At 47.1% G+C, this 7,817-nt stretch overlaps 1 protein-coding gene across 2 annotated transcripts in view; it reads left to right on the plus strand.

Moving 5' to 3' along the window:
* LOC117354544 (oocyte zinc finger protein XlCOF6-like) overlaps positions 1 to 7,817 on the plus strand; it is a 68,723-nt gene that overhangs the window by 7,150 nt on the left and 53,756 nt on the right. The window lies entirely within an intron of this gene.

Below are 7,817 nucleotides of genomic sequence, written 5' to 3' on the forward strand. Positions count from 1 at the left end.
CAAAGTCCCTCCTTGAGGATTGCAATCCAGTCAGGTTTTCAGGATTTCCCCCATGAATATGCATGAGATCTAATAGCATACAATGAAAGCAGTGCATGCAAATAGATCTCATGCATATTCATTGGGGAAATCCTGAAAACCAGACCGGATTGCGGCCCTTGAGGAGGGACTTTGATACCCCTACGCTAAGGGGTGGAGTGCAGACTGCGCGGTTCTGTGGAGGCACAACCGGGATCGGGACTGGACTGTGTACCTTCCCTGAGTAATCTGGAGGTCTTGGAAGTCACTCACTGGGGTGAATGGGCAAGTGAAGCAGTCAGAAGACGTGAAATACAGTTTTCCAGCTTCCTGAGGTTAGAGATCTCCATGCATGCTTTGTTCAGCTTGCCTGCCATTTCCCCCTTACAGCAGAGATCACAGTGATTAGCTGGTTTGGCAATTTTGGGGTTTGGAGGGGGTTCTAAACAGGGGTTTCTGGGTGGTTTCCCTACATACCCTAAACCCTCCCCCCCCCCCCACCTCTACAATAGTAATATTTCCATTTTCCAGGGTTCCCTACGTTTTTCCTGGGCTACTTTAGGGCAAAATCGGCACCCATGTTTTTTCCAAACTTTTAAAAGTATATTTTTTACACTTAGGAGCTTTGTTTTTGCTCCAAACTTCTCAGATGGCCTCCTCAGGACTTGTTGGCATGGATTCATGCCTTGTTAGTGGCGGATGGCTCTTTGATTCACCGCCGTGTTCCACGTGTGCCGTGGCCCATGAGGGGGCGAAGTGTACGCGGATCCCATGCCTTTCACCTCTGGAGAGGTCTTTCTTGGACCTAATGCTACCAGCGCCACAAAACATGCGCCTCATGACCCTCAGAAGGGTAACAACGACGTTCCGGTGAAACGCAAGCGCAGTTCTGCTCACCTTCAAATCTCTGGTATATAAGACCCCTGCCTTCATTTATAAGTTATTAATTCCTTATACCCCATCCAGATCACTGAGATCTATCGACCAACATTTATTAGTTACACCAGGGGTGTCCCATGTCAGTCCTCGAGGGCCGCAATCCAGTCGGGTTTTCAGGATTTCCCCAATGAATATGCATTGAAAGCAGTGCATGCACATAGATCTCATGCATATTCATTGGGGATATCCTGAAAACCCGACTGGATTGCGGCCCTCGAGGACCGACATTGGACACCCCTGAGTTACACCCTCACTCAAAGTTATCAACACAAGGTGGCAATTTATTTTTTTCTGTTACAGCTCCTCAAACTTGGAACTCCCTTCCTATTTATGTAAAGAGAAGAAAATAACCTAGATAAATTTAAAAGTAAACTTAAGAGCTTTCTTTTTAAAGATGCCTATGATGCTTAAGAGTCCAAACCTACTGCTATAAACTCTTACAAGGTTACTATCTTATTCCCCTCCTATTGTTTTCTACCATAATTGTTCCTCTGTCTATCATCGATATTGTATTTCCTTACCCATTCATTCCTTCTGTTATTGTTAGTTACTAATCTGTTATGTTAATAATAATAATAATAACAGCTTATATACCGCAATACCGTGAAGTTCTATGCGGTTTACAAAGATTAAGCAAAGGTACAAATTGATTGACTTTAAGAGGGGAGGAAGAAAGAGGGTTAATAGGACAGGAAATCCATTTTTGAGGAAAGAGTGATCAATAGAACAAGTTAATCGCTATAGAGGGGAGAGAAAAGAGAGGATCAGTTGTCTAGATACTTTAGGAACAGGTATGTTTTCAGACGTTTCCTACATTCCTCATAAGTAGTGGGCAAAAGCAATTGTTCTAGGTCTTTACCCCATGATGCTGCTTGGTGCGAGAGAAGATGTTCTTGGTGTTTTTTCAGTTTACAACCTCTCACTGGGGGGGGGGGGGGGGAGAAACGAAGTTGGAATGTGAGCTTCTCTTGTGTCTGTTGGCTGAGAAGGCGAAAAGGTCAGTTATATATTTAGGGGCAAGTCCGTGTAGTGCTTTGAAGCAGAAGCAGGCAAATTTAAACTTTACGCGCGCCTCCATTGGCAGCCAATGCAGCTGCCGGTAGTAGGGTGTCACGTGGTCCAACTTCCTCAGCCCAAAGATCAGTTTGACCGCTGCATTTTGCATCAATTGTAAACGCTGCATGTTCTTTTGGGAAATTGCTAAATAGGCGATGTTACAGTAGTCAAGTAGACTCAGTATGAGGGATTGGACTAGGGTTCTGAATGCCGCTGTATCGAAATAAGCTTTAATGGATCTGAGTTTCCAGAGAGTGAAAAATCCCTTTCTGATCAAGGAGTCCACCTGGTCTCTCATGGTTAGTCTCTACTTGCTTTTAATAACCCCAGTTTTAATCTGTAATTTGAAAGATTTGTTCATCGCTTAGAAATTTGAGTAAGCGATTAATCAAATACACAATAAACTTGAAACTTAAATCTTCTAAGCACTCTAGATCGCATGCGCATAGAGCGGCCCTTGCTGCAGGGGATTTCCACCCCACTTCCCCTGGAATTAGTGAATATGATGTATCAGGCACATTTGGGTAAAAAAAGAGAAGAAAATTCCATGCCTGTGGCTTCCCTTCAGAATCCAGCCCAGCAGGTGAGCTCTTCTCCTCTACTGGATTACAGTATGTCTCTGCGTTCGCTGATGGGGACCCCGGAGAATAGATGGGCGGTGCCTGCCATCGTGTCTGCATCTCTTTCCATCTCTCTGTTGCCTCAGGGCACTTTGGAAGCATCCACTGATGCGGCTAACCTAGCTGCCCTTTGTGATCAAGATACATGTGGGACCTGAGATTTGGCGGATCCATCTGCACACAGACTGTTCAAGGCAAGCCATCTTGAGGTCATTTTGGAATCCCTGCGGGAATTAAACCTGCAGTCGGTTCAACATGTCCATGCGGAATGTTCTTTGATGAGTGACAAAAGATCGCTCCCTACCTCCTTTCCGGATTCCTTCAGAGTCTGGGATACCCCGGAGGGTCCCCTGAAATGTACTAGAGCCATGGTGAGGCTGTACCCCATGACACCAGCCTTCTAATCTTTCGCTTCGCCGAAGGTAGATTTGGCTTTGGCTCAAGTCACTAATCGCACTTCCCTACCCTCCATTGTAGGGGTGGTTTTGAAGGATGCTCAGGACAGGCAGGTGGATTTTATCCTTAAACACCTTTTTGATTTGGCGGCGGCCAGAGTCAAGGCAACAGCGGCCATATACTTTGTCACCCAAGCATGTCATTCCAAGCTCCGCCATGCTCCTGCTGTGGTGGTTTTCCAGGATCTTGATTTTCTGATTTCCGAAGCTTATCCCGTGTCCACCAGAGGAATGCTGTGGATACGACAGTGGTCTGGAGATTGTCCTCTGAGGCCACTCTGAGCAGATTGCCTGTTAAAGGATTTCTTTTGTTCAGGCAGGGGCTGGATGACCTTATGGCCAGTGTGTAAGACTGTAAGCCTATGGTCCTGCCGGGCATCAAGCCTCGCCCCTCCAGGGGTTCAGGGCGTCCTAATTTTCATCCCTTCAGACGCCCTTACCCGTATGCTGGTCCCTAGGCTTTGGGTCAAATATTCAATTCTTTGTCCAGACCCCACTTTGAGGGCCCTGCCCGTCAGCAGTCCTCAAATGGATGTCCTCCTGCTCCCAAGAAAAAGCAGTGCTGATGCCAGGCCTTTGGCCCCTCTACCCTGTATCGTAGGGTGTCTCTTGGCTTTCCTAGCAGAGTGGGAGACGGTGACCTCGGACCGTTCGGTCCTATGCGATGGCCTTAATCTGGAGTTTTACCAACCTCTGTCAGATTTTTCTGGATTCACCTGCAGGGAGCCCCGAGAAAGTGCTGCGGGTGCAATCCCTAGTTTGCAGACTGCTAGATATTGCGGCGATCAAACCTGTGCCAAAGGACGACTTAGGCTCGGGGAGATACTCAATATACTTCATTGTTCCAAAGAAAGACTCAAAAGATTGGAGACCGATCCTGAAACTGAAAGCGGTAACTGCAGTCCTGAAAGTCCCACGCTTCAAAATGGAAACTGTGAGATCATTTTTTTGCAGCAGTGGTGCCAGGGAAGTTTTTGTATCTCACGGAGGCGCATCTTCATATCCTCATATTTCTGGGCACAGTAAGTTCCTGCAGTTCCATGTTCTGGACCAACACTTCCAGTTTGCAGCTCTTCCATTCGGCCTGGCATCAGCACCCAGGACCTTCACCAAGATCATTATGGTGGTTGCTGCCCACCTCCGCTCTCAGGGTATCCTGGTCCATATATACCTGGATAACTGGCTGATCAGTGCTCTCTCACTGGCGGAGGGACACTGAGCAGTGCAGTAGGTAGTCCATTTGCTGCAATGCCTGAGCTGGGTAATCAACCTGAGAAAAAGCCACCTGGAACTGACGCAGGACTTGGAGAATCTGGGGGTTCGGTTTAACACAGCCAGGAACCAGGTGTTCCTTCTGGAGTCTCAGAAAATGAAGATACATCAAACCATTCAGGAAATGTTAATAGTTCCGGCTCCAATGGCCTGGCAATATCTGCAGGTCCTGGGACTCATGGTTGTGACGATCGAGGTGGTTCCAGGGGCCAGGGCCCAGCTGTGTCCACTCCAGGAATCGCTGCTGGCCCGGTGGAATCCACAATAGGACTCGTTATCATTGCTGCTGCCTTGGAGGGTGGCGGTGCGCAGCAGTTTGCAGTGGTGGTTGTACCCACTGATCCTGTGCAAAGGTCTGCCAATGAGGGTCTCGGACTGGTGACTCTTTCCACAGATGTGAGTCTCTCCGGTTGGGGAGCAGTATTTACAGTATGTCTGTCCCGGTCCAAGGCTGGTGGTCTCCCTCCGAGAGCAAGTGGTCGTTCAATCACATGGAACTGAGGGCAATTTGCCTAGTCTTGCTGTGTTTTCAGAGGTGTCTTTGTCGAGCTGTCCATGTGTTCTAGGACAATGCAACAGCGGTGGCCTATGTTAACAGGCAGGGAGGCACCAGGAGTCCTCTTCTGGGTCTGGAAGCTTGGGTGCTCTTTTCCTGGGTGAAAAGGCACCTAGTGGCTCTGTCCATGGCACATGTGGCGGGTGTAGAAAACGTTCAGGCAGATTTTTTCAGTTGTCAGACCCTGGATCCAGGAGGATGGTCTCTCTCCTGGTGAGCATTCGAGTGCATAGTGCATCAGTGGAGTCGTCCAACATTCGACCTCATGGCGACTGCCAAGAACAGGTATATGGATAGATTTTTCAGCCATTGGCGAGATACGACAGCGAGGGGCTAGATGCTCTAGTGAAATCTTGGCCTCAAGGTGATCTCCTCTACGTATTTCCACCGTGGACCATGAGAGGATGCATTCCGCGCCGTGTTGCAGGTCAAGGGAGAACATGGATCTTGGTGGCACCAGATTGACCACAGAGACTCTGATCTGCCGATCTAGTTCGGCTCCACCACGGTCAGGGACTCCAGCTCCCTTGTTTCTCTTGTCTTCTCACTCTGGGTCTAATCGCGCTGCAAGATTGCGGCCGCTTAGGTCTTACGGCATGGCTATTGAGCGCGCGGCCTTGACAGCCAGAGGCCATTCGCCCGCAGTCATTGCTACGTTTCTATTTGGCAAGCGGAGATCCACTGTTGTGGCCTATGCAAAGACCTGGAAGTTTTTCCAGGCTTGGTGTTCAAGTTCACAGGTGGATGTCTCAGGTTCCTCAGGTGCTCAAGTTCTGGATTTCCTACAGGCTGGCCTCAAGAAGGGGCTTGCTGTGTCTTCCCTCAGGGTACAGATCACAGGTATCTTTTGCTTGGGTCCTGTTCTGCTCAGATCGCGTCTCATCCAGACGTTGTTCCGTTTCTTGCGAGGTGCAGTTCGGCTGAAGCCTCCTTTGAGGCTTCCTTGTCCAACATGGACTCTGAATCTGGTTCTCCAATCACCGGCTCGTCCACCCTATGAACCTCTTGAGCAGGCCTTGTTGCATGATTTTAAAATCAAGACTATCTTTCTGGTAGCAGTCACATCTGCCCATAGAGTCTCGGAGCCTCAGGTGCTCTCGTGCCGGGATCCTTTTCTGCGGATTCCAATTTCTGCGGTTATCTTATGGACAGGAACATCCTCTCTTCCGAAGGTGATTTTTATCTTTCATGTAAATCAGGAAGTCCATCTTCAGGTGTTTTTTCCATCTGTGTCCGAGTCCAAGGATAGAATTTTGCAAGGAAATACTTTTAAAACCAATTGAAGGAAATTTATTTTCATTCGGAGAACAGTTAAGCTCTGGAACGCATTGCCAGAGGATGTGATAAGAGCGGATAACGTAGCTGGTTTTAAGAAAGGTTTGGACAAGTTCCTGGAGGAAAAGTCCATAGAGTCTGTTATTGAAAAAGACACGGGGAAGTCACTGCCTGCCCTGGATCAGTAGCATGGAATAGTGCTACACCTTGGGTTTTGGCCAGGTACTAGTGACCTGGATTGGCCACTGCGAGAACATTGGTCTGAACCAGTAAGGCTATTCTTATGTTCTTCTAATTATTTTCGTCTTGCAGACCATCTTTTCATGCTTTAGAGTCCTGCCCATTGGGGTAGGCTCGCTTCTAAGGCTACCATTTCAAGATGGATTCATGCTGCCATTTCTGCTGCCTATGTAGTGGGGGGAAAAAGCCTCCCTTTGGGGTGAGGGCTCATTCCACTAGAGGAATGTCTTCCTCTTGGGCTGAATCCATTGCAGTTTCGCCTGAGATTTGCACACTTTTCCCATTTTTTTTACCGGATTGATGTGGCGGCCAAGCAGAATGCTGCATTTAGGGCTTTGATTCTGGCAGTGGGTTCATCGGACCCCCTCCTGATGTTTTGGGACTGCTCTGATACGTCCCAGCAGTCCAGAATAAAGAGGGATTGCACAAGAATGAAAAATTAGGTTCTTACCTCGGCTAATCTTCTTTCTTGTAAATCCTCTCTTTACACCCGTCCGGTTCTTGTCCGATTTGCAGATTGCCTAACCAGTTACTGGTAAACTGGATTTCAATCTATGATGTAGGTTAGAGGGGTTACCCGGGTAGTTGCCCCCTCCTGACTATACAGGCTGTGTCTCCATCTAAAATTTTAAAGTTCAGATTTTAAGGTTCATATCTGTTCTACATTGTCAATGGTTGATATTTTGAATTTGTTAACATGAGTAGAGTTGATTGTTTGGTGGGGAATTCCCCGTCACCCCTCTCTCTCGCTCTCTTTTTGTTTCTTGTTTCTCCTGTAGACCTTCCTGGCTTGGTTACTGACTGGGATTCCAGGGAGCATGCTCCAGGAGATGTATCAGTGGGAGGGGCAGAGCTTTGTTAATTGAAGATCCTACAATCATTGGCTGCCCAAGGTGAATAACCCAGCAGTCCAGAATAAAGAGAGGATTTACAAGAAAGATTAGCAAAAGTAAGAACCTAACCTTTTGCTCTAAGACTTTGTCTCTTTTCTTGGATTATGATACATTTGGTCTTTTTAGATCTTTACACCAAGTGAAGCTTTTATTACCCTCAGTACATGTAAATGGTTTGTACCCTGAGTGGATCATTTTGTGCCTTTTTAGATTTGTAATCAGTGAAGCTTTTCTTACACTCAGTACATGTAAATGGTTTGTACCCTGAATGAATCATTTTTTGTTTTTAGAGATGAAAGCCAAGTGACACTTTTATTACATTCAGTACATGTAAATGGTTTCACTGCTGTGTGGGTCTGTAGATTAATTTTTAGATGTGAAAACTGATTGAAGCTTTTATTACATTCAGTACATGTAAAAGGTTTGTACTCTGTGTGGATCATGTTCTGTCTTTTTAAGGGGAGAGTCTAGTCTAGTCTTCGGTTTATATACC

The sequence above is a fragment of the Geotrypetes seraphini genome, chromosome 2 (genome assembly GCF_902459505.1).
Source record: "Geotrypetes seraphini chromosome 2, aGeoSer1.1, whole genome shotgun sequence".
NCBI classification, from domain to species: Eukaryota; Metazoa; Chordata; class Amphibia; order Gymnophiona; family Dermophiidae; genus Geotrypetes; species Geotrypetes seraphini.